Source organism: Entelurus aequoreus, linkage group LG07, assembly GCF_033978785.1.
Source record: "Entelurus aequoreus isolate RoL-2023_Sb linkage group LG07, RoL_Eaeq_v1.1, whole genome shotgun sequence".
NCBI classification, from domain to species: domain Eukaryota; kingdom Metazoa; phylum Chordata; class Actinopteri; order Syngnathiformes; family Syngnathidae; genus Entelurus; species Entelurus aequoreus.
Genome location: NC_084737.1, coordinates 24,541,440 through 24,559,794, shown reverse-complemented (window position 1 = coordinate 24,559,794; position 18,355 = coordinate 24,541,440). Strand labels below are relative to the sequence as shown.

The window sequence follows — 18,355 nt, the reverse complement described above, 5'->3', positions numbered from 1 at the left end:
CTACGCTAGGACAGTATCATCTTTGCTCAGGCACACCCTCCTTGTGTTGTAGTAAAATAATTTGGGGTTTCGGCAATAGCCACTAGACTAGATCTGACCAATTGGAGTCGAAGGTTAAATCCGAACAATCTGAGTCCAAGAATAGATCTGACCAACCTGTTTCTATGAGCATGAACTGGCCAAGCCTACTTGGATGAGAAGCGAAACATTTTCTAAGACAAACCAAACAGTCCAGTTGCGATGGATTGAATGCCTTGAGATTACAATGACCTGGATGACTGAAAACATCCATAGGCATTGATGTATTGAAAAACAGAATTTCTACGTCTATGTGACAGGCAGAGGGGGAATTAGCTCAAATGGTAGAGCGCTCGCTTTGCATGTGAGAGGTAGCGGGATCGGTACCTGCATTCTCCAAAAGTTTTAATGTCAAAAAAAGGTTTCCTTTGAGTAGAAGTAGGTAAATGAGCAAGCAAACTTCTTTCTGTTAAAGATGAGAAGTGATTTTGAGGAAACATGCAGAAAGGTCAGGTAGTCACCTCAGCTCTAGAAAGTCGTGACACATGACGGTGTGATACTCTGTAACCACAGTCAAACATTGTTATTCTGATCTACGCGTTAACAACCTTTCGTCAGTTGAGGCCAACTAAAGAGAACAACAGCTCGATGAGGATGGGATTCGAACCCACGCGTGTAGAACACAATGGATTAGCAGTCCATCGCCTTAACCACTCGGCCACCTCATCTAGCTTTGTTCATGTCAATACTTGCTGAGAGACTGCAAATAATAGTTTTTATGATCAAAGTCTACATCACAACATGTAACCACATGGACATATAGAGAAATTAAGATATTGTTGTGTTATTTTTAAAACATTACAAAAAATAGTAAACTGTATAAATATTTGGGGTTTTGGCACCAACCGTTGGACATAATCTGACCAATCTAAGTCTATAAACCCAAACTGATGAAGCCTACTTGGATGAGAGGCGAAACGTCAAGGTCAACCTTGACATTGATGACTGAACAGAGGAGGTGGTCTGCGAAATCACCTATTATCCACATACAACACTGTTCTTTCAACCATTCCTAAAATACTCTGCAATTTAGCCTCCAGCAAATAACAGGAGTTAGAAACACCCTGGTCACAGATGCTCCTTTGTGCCTTTGTTACAACTGAAAGAAATGCTAACAAGGGTGATTCTGACTATGTTGGGCTGATAGTGGTCGATCCACAGCGATACTTCTGCCACACAATACCACAATGCGAACGAAGGGAAATTCCACTTCGATGACTGTTGTTGCTGTGATGCGTTGGCGACTTGTCCAAGGTGTTCACCGCATTCCACCCAAATGCAGCTGAGATAGGTTCCAGCACCCCACGCGACCCTAAAAGGGACAAGCGGTAGAAAGCGGATGAATGGATGGCTATTGCTGGCACTGACAGTGGGAATGCTCTTCTGCATCTCAACAGATGTTTTGCTCACTACGCTAGGACAGTATCATCTTTGCTCAGGCACACCCTCCTTGTGTTGTAGTAAAATAATTTGGGGTTTCGGCAATAGCCACTAGACTAGATCTGACCAATTGGAGTCAAAGGTTAAATCCGAACAATATGAGTCCAAGAATTGATCTGACCAACCTGTTTCTATGAGCATGAACTGGCCAAGCCTACTTGGATGAGAAGCGAAACATTTTCTAAGACAAACCAAACAGTCCAGTTGCGATGGATTGAATGCCTTGAGATTACAATGACCTGGATGACTGAAAACATCCATAGGCATTGATGTATTGAAAAACAGAATTTCTACGTCTATGTGACAGGCAGAGGGGGAATTAGCTCAAATGGTAGAGCGCTCGCTTTGCATGTGAGAGGTAGCGGGATCGATACCTGCATTCTCCAAAAGTTTTAATGTCAAAAAAAGGTTTCCTTTGAGTAGAAGTAGGTAAATGAGCAAGCAAACTTCTTTCTGTTAAAGATGAGAAGTGATTTTGAGGAAACATGCATAAAGGTCAGGTAGTCACCTCAGCTCTAGAAAGTCGTGACACATGACGGTGTGATACTCTGTAACCACAGTCAAACATTGTTATTCTGATCTACGCGTTAACAACCTTTCGTCAGTTGAGGACAACTAAAGAGAACAACAGCTCGATGAGGATGGGATTCGAACCCACGCGTGTAGAACACAATGGATTAGCAGTCCATCGCCTTAACCACTCGGCCACCTCATCTAGCTTTGTTCATGTCAATACTTGCTGAGAGGCTGCAAATAATAGTTTTTATGATCAAAGTCTACATCACAACATGTAACCACATGGAAATATAGAGAAATTAAGATATTGTTGTGTTATTTTTAAAACATTACAAAAAATAGTAAACTGTATAATTATTTGGGGTTTTGGCACCAACCGTTGGACATAATCTGACCAATCTAAGTCTATAAACCCAAACTGATGAAGCCTACTTGGATGAGAGGCGAAACGTCAAGGTCAACCTTGACATTGATGACTGAACAGAGGAGGTGGTCTGCGAAATCACCTATTATCCACATACAACACTGTTCTTTCAACCATTCCTAAAATACTCTGCAATTTAGCCTCCAGCAAATAACAGGAGTTAGAAACACCCTGGTCACAGATGCTCCTTTGTGCCTTTGTTACAACTGAAAGAAATGCTAACAAGGGTGATTCTGACTATGTTGGGCTGATAGTGGTCGATCCACAGCGATACTTCTGCCACAAAATACCACAATGCGAACGAAGGGGAATTCCACTTCGATGACTGTTGTTGCTGCGATGCGTTGGCGACTTGTCCAAGGTGTTCACCGCATTCCACCCAAATGCAGCTGAGAAAGGTTTCAGCACCCCACGCGACCCTAAAAGGGACAAGCGGTAGAAAGCGGATGAATGGATGACTGTTGTTGGCACTGACATTGGGAATGCTCTTCTGCATCTCAACAGATGTTTTGCTCACTATGCTAGGACAGTATCATCTTTGCTCAGGCACACCCTCCTTGTGTTGTAGTAAAATAATTTGGGGTTTCAGCAATAGCCACAAGACTAGATCTGACCAATTGGAGTCAAAGGTTAAATCCGAACAATCTGAGTCTAAGAATAGATCTGACCAACCTGTTTCTATGAGCATGAACTGGCCAAGCCTACTTGGATGAGAAGCGAAACATTTTCTAAGACAAACCAAACAGTCCAGTTGCAATGGATTGAATGCCTTGAGATTACAATGACCTGGATGACTGAAAACATCCATAGGCATTGATGTATTGAAAAACAAAATTTCTACGTCTATGTGACAGGCAGAGGGGGAATTAGCTCAAATGGTAGAGCGCTCGCTTTGCATGTGAGAGGTAGCGGGATCGATACCTGCATTCTCCAAAAGTTTTAATGTCAAAAAAAGGTTTCCTTTGAGTAGAAGTAGGTAAATGAGCAAGCAAACTTCTTTCTGTTAAAGATGAGAAGTGATTTTGAGGAAACATGCATAAAGGTCAGGTAGTCACCTCAGCTCTAGAAAGTCGTGACACATGACGGTGTGATACTCTGTAACCACAGTCAAACATTGTTATTCTGATCTACGCGTTAACAACCTTTCGTCAGTTGAGGACAACTAAAGAGAACAACAGCTCGATGAGGATGGGATTCGAACCCACGCGTGTAGAACACAATGGATTAGCAGTCCATCGCCTTAACCACTCGGCCACCTCATCTAGCTTTGTTCATGTCAATACTTGCTGAGAGGCTGCAAATAATAGTTTTTATGATCAAAGTCTACATCACAACATGTAACCACATGGACATATAGAGGAATTAAGATATTGTTGTCTTATTTTTAAAACATTAAAAAAAAATAGTAAACTGTGTAAATATTTGGGGTTTTGGCACCAACCGTTGGACATAATCCGACCAATCTAAGTCTATAAACCCAAACTGATGAAGCCTGCTTGGATGAGAGGCGAAACGTCAAGGTCAACCTTGACATTGATGACTGAACAGAGGAGGTGGTCTGCGAAATCACCTATTATCCACATACAACACTGTTCTTTCAACCATTCCTAAAATACTCTGCAATTTAGCCTCCAGCAAATAACAGGAGTTAGAAACACCCTGGTCACAGATGCTCCTTTGTGCCTTTGTTACAACTGAAAGAAATGCTAACAAGGGTGATTCTGACTATGTTGGGCTGATAGTGGTCGATCCACAGCGATACTTCTGCAACACAATACCACAATGCGAACGAAGGGAAATTCCACTTCGATGACTGTTGTTGCTGCGATGCGTTGGCGACTTGTCCAAGGTGTTCACCGCATTCCACCCAAATGCAGCTGAGAAAGGTTTAAGCACCCCACGCGACCCTAAAAGGGACAAGTGGTAGAAAGCGGATGAATGGATGACTGTTGTTGGCACTGACATTGGGAATGCTCTTCTGCATCTCAACAGATGTTTTGCTCACTACGCTAGGACAGTATCATCTTTGCTCAGGCACACCCTCCTTGTGTTGTAGTAAAATAATTTGTGGTTTCAGCAATAGCCACAAGACTAGATCCGACCAATTGGAGTCAAAGGTTAAATCCGAACAATCTGAGTCTAAGAATAGATCTGACCAACCTGTTTCTATGAGCATGAACTGGCCAAGCCTACTTGGATGAGAAGCGAAACATTTTATAAGACAAACCAAACAGTCCAGTTGCAATGGATTGAATGCCTTGAGATTACAATGACCTGGATGACTGAAAACATCCATAGGCATTGATGTATTGAAAAACAGAATTTCTACGTCTATGTCACATACAGAGGGGGAATTAGCTCAAATGGTAGAGCGCTCGCTTTGCATGTGAGAGGTAGCGGGATCGATACCTGCATTCTCCAAATGTTTTAACGTCAAAAAAAGGTTTCCTTTGAGTAGAAGTAGGTAAATGAGCAAGCAAACTTCTTTCTGTTAAAGATGAAAAGTGATTTTGAGGAAACATGCAGAAAGGTCAGGTAGTCACCTCAGCTCTAGAAAGTCGTGACACATGACAGTGTGATACTCTCCACAGTCAAACATTGTTATTCTGAACTACGCGTTAACAACCTTTCGTCAGTTGAGGCCAACTAAAGAGAACAACAGCTTGATGAGGATGGGATTCGAACCCACGCGTGTAGAACACAATGGATTAGCAGTCCATCGCCTTAACCACTCGGCCACCTCATCTTAGTTTGTTCATGTCAATACTTGCTGAGAGGCTGCAAATAATAGTTTTAATCATCAAAGTCTACATCACAACATGTAACCACATGGACATATGGAGGAATTAAGATATTGTTGTGTTATTTTTACAACATTAAAAAAAATAGTAAACTGTATAAATATTTGGGGTTTTGGCACCAAACTTTGGACATAATCTGACCAATCTAAGTCTATGAACCCAAACTGATAAAGCCTACTTGGATGAGAGGCGAAACGTCAAGGTCAACCTTGACATTAATGACTGAACAGAGGAGGTGGTCTGCGAAATCACCTATTATCCACATACAACACTGTTCTTTCAACCATTCCTAAAATACTCTGCAATTTAGCCTCCAGCAAATAACAGGAGTTACAAACACCCTGGTCACAGATGCTCCTTTGTGCCTTTGTTACAACTGAAGGAAATGCTAACAAGGGTGATTCTGACTATGTTGGGCTGATAGTGGTCGATCCACAGCGATACTTCTGCCACACAATACCACAATGCGAACGAAGGGAAATTCCACTTCGATGACTGTCGTTGCTGCGATGCTTTGGCGACTTGTCCAAGGTGTTCACCGCATTCCACCCAAATGCAGCTGGGATAGGTTCCAGCACCCCACGCGACCCTTAAAGGGACAAGCGGTAGAAAGCGGATGAATGGATGGCTATTGTTGGCACTGACAGTGGGAATGCTCTTCTGCATCTCAACAGATGTTTTGCTCACTACGCTAGGACAGTATCATCTTTGCTCAGGCACACCCTCCTTGTGTTGGAGTAAAATAATTTGGGGTTTCGGCAATAGCCACTAGACTAGATCTGACCAATTGGAGTCAAAGGTTAAATCCGAACAATCTGAGTCTAAGAATAGATCTGACCAACCTGTTTCTATGAGCATGAACTGGCCAAGCCTACTTGGATGAGAACCGAAACATTTTCTAAGACAAACCAAACAGTCCAGTTGCAATGGATTGAATGCCTTGAGATTACAATGATCTGGATGACTGAAAACATCCATAGGCATTGATGTATTGAAAAGCAGAATTTCTACGTCTATGTCACAGACAGAGGGGGAATTATCTCAAATGGTAGAGCGCTCGCTTTGCATGTGAGCGGTAGCGGGATCGATACCTGCATTCTCCAAAAGTTTTAATGTCAAAAAAAGGTTTCCTTTGAGTAGAAGTAGGTTAATGAGCATACTTTTTTCTGTTAAAGATGAGAAGTAATTTTAAGGAAACATGCAGAAAGGTCAGGTAGTCACCTCAGTTCTAGAAAGTCGTTGACACATGACAGTGTGATACTCTGTAACCACAGTTAAACATTGTTATTCTGATCTACGCGTTCACAACCTTTCGTCAGTTGAGGCCAACTAAAGAGAACAACAGCTCGATGAGGATGGGATTCGAACCCACGCGTGTAGAACACAATGGATTAGCAGTCCATCGCCTTAACCACTCGGCCACCTCATCTAGCTTTGTTCATGTCAATACTTGCTGAGAGGCTGCAAATAATAGTTTTTATGAACAAAGTCTACATCACAACATGTAACCACATGGACATATAGAGGAATTAAGATATTGTTGTGTTATTTTTAAAACATTAAAAAAAAATAGTAAACTGTATAAATATTTGGGGTTTTGGCACCAAACTTTGGACATAATCTGACCAATGTAAGTCTATGAACCCAAACTGATAAAGCCTACTTGGATGAGAGGCGAAACGTCAAGGTCAACCTTGACATTGATGACTGAACAGAGGAGGTGGTCTGCGAAATCACCTATTATCCACATACAACACTGTTCTTTCAACCATTCCTAAAATACTCTGCAATTTAGCCTCCAGCAAATAATAGGAGTTAGAAACACCCTGGTCACAGATGCTCCTTTGTGCCTTTGTTACAACTGAAAGAAATGCTAACAAGGGTGATTCTGACTATGTTGGGCTGATAGTGGTCGATCCACAGCGATACTTCTGCCACACAATACCACAATGCGAACGAAGGGAAATTCCACTTCGATGACTGTCGTTGCTGCGATGCGTTGGCGACTTGTCCAAGGTGTTCACCGCATTCCACCCAAATGCAGCTGAGATAGTTTTCCAGCACCCCACGCGACCCTAAAAGGGAAAAGCGGTAGAAAGCGGATGAATGGATGACTGTTGTTGGCACTGACAGTGGGAATGCTCTTCTGCATCTCAACAGATGTTTTGCTCACTACGCTAGGACAGTATCATCTTTGCTCAGGCACACCCTCCTTGTGTTGGAGTAAAATAATTTGGGGTTTCGGCAATAGCCACTAGACTAGATCTGACCAATTGGAGTCAAAGGTTCACTATGTAAAGCGCTTTGAGTCACTTGAGAAAAAGCGCTATATAAATGTAATTCACTTCACTTCAAAGGTTAAATCCGAACAATCTGAGTCCAAGAATAGATCTGACCAACCTGTTTCTATGAGCATGAACTGGCCAAGCCTACTTGGATGAGAAGCGAAACATTTTCTAAGACAAACCAAACAGTCCAGTTGCAATGGATTGAATGCCTTGAGATTACAATGACCTGGATGACTGAAAACATCCATAGGCATTGATGTATTGAAAAACAGAATTTCTACGTCTATGTCACAGACAGAGGGGGAATTAGCTCAAATGGTAGAGCGCTCGCTTTGCATGTGAGAGGAAGCGGGATCGATACCTGCATTCTCCAAATGTTTTAACGACAAAGACAGGTTTCCTTTGAGTAGAAGTAGGTAAATGAGCAAGCAAACTTCTTTCTGTTAAAGATGAGAAGTGATTTTGAGGAAACATGCAGAAAGGTCAGGTCGTCACCTCAGCTTTAGAAAGTCGTGACACATGACAGTGTGATACTCTGTAACCACAGTCAAACATTGTTATTCTGAACTACGCGTTAACAACCTTTCGTCAGTTGAGGCCAACTAAAGAGACCAACAGCTCGATGAGGATGGGATTCGAACCCACGCGTGTAGAACACAATGGATTAGCAGTCCATCGCCTTAACCACTCGGCCACCTCATCTAGCTTTGTTCATGTCAATACTTACTGAGAGGCTGCAAACAATAGTTTTTTTGATCAAAGTATACATCACAACATGTAACCACATGGACATATAGAGGAATTAAGATATTGTTGTGTTATTTTTACAACATTAAAAAAAATAGTAAACTGTATAAATATTTGGGGTTTTGGCACCAAACTTTGGACATAATCTGACCAATCTAAGTCTATGAACCCAAACTGATAAAGCCTACTTGGATGAGAGGCGAAACGTCAAGGTCAACCTTGACATTGATGACTGAACAGAGGAGGTGGTCTGCGAAATCACCTATTATCCACATACAACACTGTTCTTTCAACCATTCCTAAAATACTCTGCAATTTAGCCTCCAGCAAATAACAGGAGTTAGAAACACCCTGGTCACAGATGCTCCTTTGTGCCTTTGTTACAACTGAAGGAAATGCTAACAAGGGTGATTCTGACTATGTTGGGCTGATAGTGGTCGATCCACAGCGATACTTCTGCCACACAATACCACAATGCGAACGAAGGGAAATTCCACTTCGATGACTGTCGTTGCTGCGAAGCGTTGGCGACTGGTCCAAGGTGTTCACCGCATTCCACCCAAATGCAGCTGAGATAGGTTCCAGCACCCCACGCGACCCCAAAAGGGACAAGCGGTAGAAAGCGGATTAATGGATGACTGTCGTTGGCACTGACAGTGGGATTGCTCTTCTGCATCTCAACAGATGTTTTGCTCACTACGATAGGGCAGTACCATCTTTGCCCGGACACACCCTCCTTTTGTTGGAGTAAAAGAATTTGGGGTTTTGGCAATAGCCACTAGACTAGATCTGACCAATTGGAGTAAAAGGTTAAATCCGAACAATCTGAGTCTTAGAATAGATCTGACCAACCTGTTTCTATGAGCATGAACTGATCAAGCCTACTTGGATGAGAAGCGGAACATTTTCTAAGACAAACCAAACAGTCCAGTTGCAATGGATTGAATGCCTTGAGATTACAATGACCTGGATGACTGAAAACATCCATAGGCATTGATGTATTGAAAAACAGAATTTCTACATCTATGTCACAGGCAGAGGGGGAATTAGCTCAAATGGTAGAGCGCTCGCTTTGCATGTGAGAGGTAGCGGGATCGATACCTGCATTCTCCAAATGTTTTAACGTCAAAAAAAGGTTTCCTTTGAGTAGAAGTAGGTAAATGAGCACACAAACTTCTTACTGTTTAAGATGAGAAGTGATTTTGAGGAAACATGCAGAAAGGTCAGGTCGTCACCTCAGCTCTAGAAAGTCGTGACACATGACAGTGTGATACTCTGTAACCACAGTCAAACATTGTTATTCTGAACTACGCGTTAACAACCTTTCGTCAGTTGAGGCCAACTAAAGAGACCAACAGCTCGATGAGGATGGGATTCGAACCCACGCGTGTAGAACACAATGGATTAGCAGTCCATCGCCTTAACCACTCGGCCACCTCATCTAGCTTTGTTCATGTCAATACTTACTGAGAGGCTGCAAATAATAGTTTTTTTTGATCAAAGTATACATCACAACATGTAACCACATGGACATATAGAGGAATTAAGATATTGTTGTGTTATTTTTACAACATTAAAAAAAATAGTAAACTGTATAAATATTTGGGGTTTTGGCACTAAACTTTGGACATAATCTGACCAATCTAAGTCCATGAACCCAAACTGATAAAGCCTACTTGGATGAGAGGCGAAACGTCAAGGTCAACCATGACATTAATGACTGAACAGAGGAGGTGGTCTGCGAAATCACCTATTATCCACATACAACACTGTTCTTTCAACCATTCCTAAAATACTCTGCAATTTAGCCTCCAGCAAATAAGAGGAGTTAGAAACACCCTGGTCACAGATGCTCCTTTGTGCCTTTGTTACAACTGAAGGAAATGCTAACAAGGGTGATTCTGACTATGTTGGGCTGATAGTGGTCGATCCACAGCGATACTTCTGCCACACAATACCACAATGCGAACGAAGGGAAATTCCACTTCGATGACTGTCGTTGCTGCGAAGCGTTGGCGACTGGTCCAAGGTGTTCACCGCATTCCACCCAAATGCAGCTGAGATAGGTTCCAGCACCCCAAGCGACCCAAAAAGGGACAAGCGGTAGAAAGCGGATTAATGGATGACTGTCGTTGGCACTGACAGTGGGATTGCTCTTCTGCATCTCAACAGATGTTTTGCTCACTACGATAGGGCAGTACCATCTTTGCCCGGACACACCCTCCTTTTGTTGGAGTAAAAGAATTTGGGGTTTGGGCAATAGCCACTAGTCTAGATCTGACCAATCGGAGTAAAAGTTTAAATCCGAACAATCTGAGTCTTAGAATAGATCTGACCAACCTGTTTCTATGAGCATGAACTGATCAAGCCTACTTGGATGAGAAGCGAAACATTTTCTAAGACAAACCAAACAGTCCAGTTGCAATGGATTGAATGCCTTGAGATTACAATGACCTGGATGAATGAAAACATCCAGAGGCATTGATGTATTGAACAATAGAATTTCTACGTCTATGTCACAGACAGAGGGGGAATTAGCTCAAATGGTAGAGCGCTCGCTTTGCATGTGAGAGGTAGCGGGATCGATACCTGCATTCTCCAAAAGTTTTAATGTCAAAAAAAGGTTTCCTTTGAGTAGAAGTAGGTTAATGAGCATACTTTTTTCTGTTAAAAATGAGAAGTCATTTTGAGGAAACATGCAGAAAGGTCAGGTAGTCACCTCAGTTCTAGAAAGTCGTTGACACATGACAGTGTGATACTCTGTAACCAGAGTTAAACATTGTTATTCTGATCTACGCGTTCCTAACCTTTCGTCAGTTGAGGCCAACTAAAGAGAACAACAGCTCGATGAGGATGGGATTCGAACCCACGCGTGTAGAACACAATGGATTAGCAGTCCATCGCCTTAACCACTCGGCCACCTCATCTAGCTTTGTTCATGTCAATACTTACTGAGAGGCTGCAAATAATAGTTTTTTTGATCAAAGTATACATCACAACATGTAACCACATGGACATATAGAGGAATTAAGATATTGTTGTGTTATTTTTACAACATTAAAAAAAATAGTAAACTGTATAAATATTTGGGGTTTTGGCACTAAACTTTGGACATAATCTGACCAATCTAAGTCCATGAACCCAAACTGATAAAGCCTACTTGGATGAGAGGCGAAACGTCAAGGTCAACCATGACATTAATGACTGAACAGAGGAGGTGGTCTGCGAAATCACCTATTATCCACATACAACACTGTTCTTTCAACCATTCCTAAAATACTCTGCAATTTAGCCTCCAGCAAATAACAGGAGTTAGAAACACCCTGGTCACAGATGCTCCTTTGTGCCTTTGTTACAACTGAAGGAAATGCTAACAAGGGTGATTCTGACTATGTTGGGCTGATAGTGGTCGATCCACAGCGATACTTCTGCCACACAATACCACAATGCGAACGAAGGGAAATTCCACTTCGATGACTGTCGTTGCTGCGAAGCGTTGGCGACTGGCCCAAGGTGTTCACCGCATTCCACCCAAATGCAGCTGAGATAGGTTCCAGCACCCCACACGACCCCAAAAGGGACAAGCGGTAGAAAGCGGATTAATGGATGAATGTCGTTGGCACTGACAGTGGGATTGCTCTTCTGCATCTCAACAGATGTTTTGCTCACTACGATAGGGCAGTACCATCTTTGCCCAGACACACCCTCCTTTTGTTGGAGTAAAAGAATTTGGGGTTTTGGCAATAGCCACTAGACTAGATCTGACCAATCGGAGTAAAAGGTTAAATCCGAACAATCTGAGTCCAAGAATAGATCTGACCAACCTGTTTCTATGAGCATGAACTGATCAAGCCTACTTGGATGAGAAGCGAAACATTTTCTAAGACAAACCAAACAGTCCAGTTGCAATGGATTGAATGCTTTGAGATTACAATGACCTGGATGAATGAAAACATCCAGAGGCATTGATGTATTGAACAATAGAATTTCTACCCCTATGTCACAGACAGAGGGGGAATTAGCTCAAATGGTAGAGCGCTCGCTTTGCATGTGAGAGGTGGCGGGATCGATACCTGCATTCTCCAAAAGTTTTAATGTCAAAAAAAGGTTTCCTTTGAGTAGAAGTAGGTTAATGAGCATACTTTTTTCTGTTAAAAATGAGAAGTAATTTTGAGGAAACATGCAGAAAGGTCAGGTAGTCACCTCAGTTCTAGAAAGTCGTTGACACATGACCGTGTGATACTCTGTAACCAGAGTTAAACATTGTTATTCTGATCTACGCGTTCCTAACCTTTCAAGTTTATTCACAATACCATACAACAATTGCAATAGTAGTGAATATCATTTAAAGATATTGGTAAGTGAAAGGGTCCCCCAAATAAGCTAGAAGAAGCTTTTGACAGGGGGTCCAGGGGACAGTTTATATATGGAATGATGAAAAATGGTAGAAAGCACTACAACAACAACAAAAAAAACAAAACAAAAAAAAAACCCAACAACAACGCTATGGATAAACACAAGATGATAGTACTAAAGCATGCATACACATACACACATACATTCATTCGACCATGCAAAACCCAACAGTAGTCAACCCCACATGAGGCATTAGAGATAGGTGGTTAATAGGTAAGTTTTCAGTTTCTTTTTAAAGTTGGAGAATGGATACCGTATCTTAAGGCTCTCATTCAGCCGGTTCCAAATCTTAGGTCCCCTGCATACAACACTTCGATCGGTACAAGCCAGTAGACGATGTTTACCTGCTATCAGATCTAAGTTACGAGTGTTGTGGGCATGCTGGGGATGGTAGATAGGAACCAAGCTACAGAGCCTAGGATTCAGCCTGTGAATGACTTGATAGGTTAAACAAGCATTTTGATGAATATTGAATTCTGTCAGTCTTAAGAGATTATATTTATGAAATAGATGTCGAGTGGGGGCATTGAACTTGGACCATGATAGGGCCCGTATGATTTTCTTTTGCATAGATTCTAATTTGTGAAGGTAGGTAGGGAAGGTGTTACACCAGATGACATTACAGTAGTTTAGATGTGGTTCAAAGAGAGTTTTATAAAGGGTAAGTAGACCATACAGAGGAAGATAATGACGAAGGTGAAAGAACAGGCCAACATATTTAGATAATTTGTTTAACAGATGGCTAATGTGACATTTGAAATTGAGGTATTCGTTAATGATGACCCCCAGGAATTTTGTGGAGTACACTCTCTGTATTTCCTGCCCATTGATATTGACATGGCAGTGCTCAGTATTTGTCTGGTTTTTATTAGAATGAAATAGAATAAAATTTGTTTTATTAACATTAAGTGAGAGCTTATTGCATTTGAACCAGGAATCCACTTTCACAAGCTCTGAATTGACAGTTTCTTGTAGATTGTGGAGGCTCCTGTGTGAGGTAAACAAATTTGTATCATCAGCAAAAATTATTATATTAAAAGTTTCAGAGGAGTTTACAAAATCATTTATATATAGGATAAAAAGGAGAGGCCCCAAGATGGATCCCTGGGGAACCCCATAATTTATGGTCGTACAGGGTGAATTGTGATCATTGACGAATACACATTGTTGCCTTCCGCATAGGTAGGAACGAAACCAATCGAGAGGTACCCCTCTGACACCATAGTGGTATAGCTTATGTAATAAAATATCAAAGTCTATTGTGTCAAAGGCCTTGGACAGATCCAAAAAAATACCAATACCACATTTTCCTTCTTCTATACAGTCATTGACCTTTTCCAAGAGGTCGAGTATAGCCATACAGGTGGTACTTTTTTTACGAAAACCATATTGGGAGGGGACAAGGATATCTAGTTTTTCCAGAAAGCCATTCAGTCGGTTATAGACCACTTTCTCAAATATTTTTGAAAATGTTGGTAAAATTGAAGTTGGCCTATAATTGTTCATATCGTTTTTATCACCTGATTTAAAAATTGGGATTACTTTTGCCACTTTGGACATTTTGGGTACAATGCCAGCACTAAGTGACAGGTTTATACAGTGACAAAGAGGATTTGTGATCACATTTGCTATGGCTTTCAAGATTTTGCTACATATACCGTCCACTCCAGCTGTATGTGATGACTTTAGGTCCATAATGATCGTATAAAGCTCATTGATGTCGGTTGGTTGCATGAAAAAGGAGCTAGGGTAGTTGCCTGATAAAAATTCTTTAAAGGAATACCCCGGAGGTTGACTTATTTTACTAGATAGGTTTTCCCCAATAGAAGCAAAAAAGGTATTAAAACTATTAGCAAGATCAGCCCTATTTGATCCTGTATCCGGAACAACAGGGGCCTTATGTCCCTTGTTGAGAACAGTATTCAACACGTTCCATGTTCTCCTACAATCCCCCTGCGATGCTTGTAATAGTTCAGAATAATAATTGCGCTTACTTTTCCTGATAATATGAGTTAATTTATTTCTATAATTTGTGTATTTTTCTTTGTTGACAGTGGTAGGGTTCGAAATAAAACATTTGTAGAGTTTATTCTTTTGTCTGATGGACTTTAAGATCCCCCTTGTAATCCAGGGATTTTTTTCTGAGGTATGATTTTTGATAGTTTTTTCAGGGATTGTTTCCTGAATAGCATCCTGAATCATTTTAATCAGGTTTTCGTATGCAACTTCGGGACAGGTGCAATTAAACACAGAGTCCCATTGCCTGGCAAGCAGATTATTATTTAGGTGTTGTAGAGTTGTATTGTTGAGTTTTTGGTTTTACCTTTAGGAGGTGGGGGGCGGGGGGGTTTGCCAGAGTCAAAGAATAGTATTATGGGAAAGTGGTCTGTGATATCGGATTGCACCACCCCTGTCACGAGCTTTGTATTACGGATGTTGGTAATAATGTTATCGATTATTGTTTTAGAGGCATCTGTGACTCGAGTGAACCTATTGATGGTGGGGAAGAAGGAAGAGGAATGTAACGTGTTGATAAAGTTCAGTTTTGCTCCATCGTCCTTGGAAATATCAATATTAAAGTCTCCAAGAAGGATACAGTTTTTGTTTAGTTTATTTAGACTGAGTAATAGTTCATCCAATTTGGAAAGAAAAGTGTCAAGAGGTGAGTCAGGAGGACGATAGAGTACTCCAACAATTAACTTTTTTCCTTTGTTGTTGATCTCCATGAACAAGGATTCACAGAGATCGTCTTCTAGGGTGATGTTGCATACTTTGGCATGAAGATTGTTCCGGACATAGAGGCACACACCTCCACCTCTTCTACTAGGTCTATTTTTTGCATGAAAATTGTATCCATCCAGTCCAAACAGATCAATATAAGAGGAATCAGAAAGCCACGATTCACTACAGGCAATAAAGTCAAACATACAGCTCATATTGGAAAGTAGAAAAGCTAAATCAGTGTGATGTTTATTCAGGCTTCTAATGTTCAAATGTAAAAATGAGTAATTATAAGGATCATATAAGGACTTTAATTGCTCAGGGTCATAGACATTGCAGTTTATATTATTCTCAATACCAATACAGTGCTGTAAATCTCCAACTGTGTCAAGGTCTTCAAAACCCATAAAATAATATATGAAAGTAGTCAGGGTTGCCTGCTGGGATGGCATTCAAACAGTAAATACTCATACATGGACACTCCCATTCACACACACTCGTACCATACATACTGGAAAATGTTGCTTCCATTTAGCATAGGATCGCATCAATCCCCTTCAATGTATGAATATGACATGACATGCCGAGAAAAATAAACATTCACGCACCTCCCCAACCCGTCACCAACCCACCAAATGTCACGCGTAGTCACCCCGACGGGCGTATGAGTCCCACGAAAACGTAAAAGTTCCTATCAAAAGGGAGAGGTCCCAACTAGCTGTCAGGTTTTGGACCAGTTCAGAGGCACATAAGCGCCACCCCGCGGGGTAAAAATAATTTACGGCCAATACGAGACCAAAACAATAACAAGAATGTCACGTGTGTATCAGAGCCAGGTGTAGCCTGCGCTAATCTCACTTCAGAGAAAACCAAAACAGCAACAAACGCTGTGAATAATATGAGGAACATCAACGCATGCGATTGTACATATTGACTTTAAAGCGCAACGTGAAGGCGTGGGCTGGTAGATAAGTTAGGAGAGATGTATGTTAATGTCAACATTACTCTACTCCGAGAAAGTTAAGGTGTGTTAGCTAGCTAGCTAACATTAGCCTTACCGTGTAGCAAGTCACGTTAGCCGTTTTTTCGCCTCAGTAGTTGGCTCAACACCCAAGTTGCAGCTAGCGGCTCGGGTCGCGATGAATGCCTTAGCCTCATCGACCGAGGAGAGGGATCTCCTGCCTGTCTCCACCATGATGGAAAGTTTGGCCGGGTAACGCAGGGCAGGTCTGAGACCTAGCTTGAAGAGCTTCGACATGACATCGCTGTACTCCTTTCGCTGATCGACAACTTCGGGTGGATAATCCTCAAAGACCAAGATAGAGTGACCACGGAACTTCAGCTTTCCTCTCTTGGACCTCGCCTCCCGGATAATCACGTCCTTTTCCTGGAACCTAAGGAGCTTGATGATAACCGGTCTCGGTCGCTGGCCTGCTGGAGGTTTGGGGGCGAGGGACCTGTGGGCGCGCTCGCATTCGGGAGGGGAGTCCAGGATGTCGCTGAAGACTTCCACCAGCAAGTTGGAGAAGAAAGCAGTAGGTTGTGGACCCTCAATGGATTCAGGTAAGCCAATTATTCTGATGTTATTGCGGCGGCTGCAAGACTCAAGGTCCAAAACTTTGACTGCCAGTTTGGTATTTTTGCCTGCTAGTGCTGTCATGGATGTTTCCAGCGTTTGCACGCGGCTCTCCAGGTCATTAGCCGTAATCTCAAGAGTTTGGAGTTTGGCAGAGTTCGCAGACACTGTGGCTTGTACTTCGTCCAGTTTGCTCTCTATAGCTGCGAGCAAAGTTTTGAAATCTTTGGATAGAGATTCCCGAGGGGACTCGAGCAGAGTGGTCAAAGACGCCATAGACAGTTCGGGTTCCGCATCAGTCTGATTTCCTCTGGTTTTCGGCATTTTAGAATCAGAGAATAAACATGTGCAAACAGCAAACTTATTGGTTCAATGTGTTGTTGGGAGAGAGATAGTATCGGCGGATTTAAGGTTAATTAGGCATGAAGGAGCGAGACGCGACACACTCAGCCTGCTACCATGTGGCCTGCAATTTAGCCTCCAGCAAATAACAGGAGTTAGAAGCACCCTGGTCACAGATGCTCCTTTGTGGCATTGTTACAACTGAAAGAAATGCTAACAAGGGTGATTCTGACTATGTTGGGCTGATAGTGGTCGATCCACAGCGATACTTCTGCCACACAATACCAAAATGCGAACGAAGGGAAATTCCACTTCGATGACTGTCGTTGCTGCGATGCGTTGGCGACTTGTCCAAGGTGTTCACCGCATTCCACCCAAATGCAGCTGAGATAGGTTTCAGCATCCCACGCGACCCTAAAAGGGACAAGCGGTAGAAAGCGGATGAATGGATGACTGTTGTTGGCACTGACAGTGGGAATGCTCTTCTGCATCTCAACAGATGTTTTGCTCACTACGCTAGGACAGTATCATCTTTGCTCGGACACACCCTCCTTGTGTTGTAGTAAAATCATTTGGGGTTTCGGCAATAGCCACGAGACTAGATCTGACCAATTGGAGTCAAAGGTTAAATCCGAACAATCTGAGTCTAAGAATAGATCTGACCAACCTGTTTCTATGAGCATGAACTGGCCAAGCCTACTTGGATGATAAGCGAAACATTTTCTAAGACAAACCAAACAGTCCAGTTGCAATGGATTGAATGCCTTGAGATTACAATGACCTGGATGACTGAAAACATCCATAGGCATTGATGTATTGAAAAACAGAATTTCTACATCTCTATGACAGACAGAGGGGGAATTAGCTCAAATGGGAGAGCGCTCGCTTTGCATGTGAGAGGTAGCGGGATCGATACCTGCATTCTCAAAATGTTTTAACGTCAAAAAAAGGTTTCCTTTGAGTAGAAGTAGGTAAATGAGCAAGCAAACTTCTTTCTGTTAAAGAT

General features: G+C 42.0%; 8 non-coding genes across 8 annotated transcripts; all 8 read right to left on the bottom strand.

Moving 5' to 3' along the window:
• Positions 1 to 664: 664 nt before the first annotated feature.
• Positions 665 to 746, bottom strand: trnas-gcu (transfer RNA serine (anticodon GCU)). The gene has a single exon. It is a non-coding gene; the product is annotated as a tRNA-Ser (tRNA).
• Positions 747 to 2,151: 1,405 nt separating this feature from the next.
• Positions 2,152 to 2,233, bottom strand: trnas-gcu (transfer RNA serine (anticodon GCU)). The gene has a single exon. It is a non-coding gene; the product is annotated as a tRNA-Ser (tRNA).
• Positions 2,234 to 3,638: 1,405 nt separating this feature from the next.
• trnas-gcu (transfer RNA serine (anticodon GCU)) lies at positions 3,639 to 3,720 on the bottom strand. Its single transcript has one exon. It is a non-coding gene; the product is annotated as a tRNA-Ser (tRNA).
• A 1,402-nt stretch (positions 3,721 to 5,122) lies between these two features.
• trnas-gcu (transfer RNA serine (anticodon GCU)) lies at positions 5,123 to 5,204 on the bottom strand. Its single transcript has one exon. It is a non-coding gene; the product is annotated as a tRNA-Ser (tRNA).
• A 1,402-nt stretch (positions 5,205 to 6,606) lies between these two features.
• Positions 6,607 to 6,688, bottom strand: trnas-gcu (transfer RNA serine (anticodon GCU)). Its single transcript has one exon. It is a non-coding gene; the product is annotated as a tRNA-Ser (tRNA).
• Positions 6,689 to 8,167: 1,479 nt separating this feature from the next.
• trnas-gcu (transfer RNA serine (anticodon GCU)) lies at positions 8,168 to 8,249 on the bottom strand. The gene has a single exon. It is a non-coding gene; the product is annotated as a tRNA-Ser (tRNA).
• A 1,405-nt stretch (positions 8,250 to 9,654) lies between these two features.
• Positions 9,655 to 9,736, bottom strand: trnas-gcu (transfer RNA serine (anticodon GCU)). The gene has a single exon. It is a non-coding gene; the product is annotated as a tRNA-Ser (tRNA).
• A 1,403-nt stretch (positions 9,737 to 11,139) lies between these two features.
• trnas-gcu (transfer RNA serine (anticodon GCU)) lies at positions 11,140 to 11,221 on the bottom strand. Its single transcript has one exon. It is a non-coding gene; the product is annotated as a tRNA-Ser (tRNA).
• Positions 11,222 to 18,355: the final 7,134 nt, after the last annotated feature.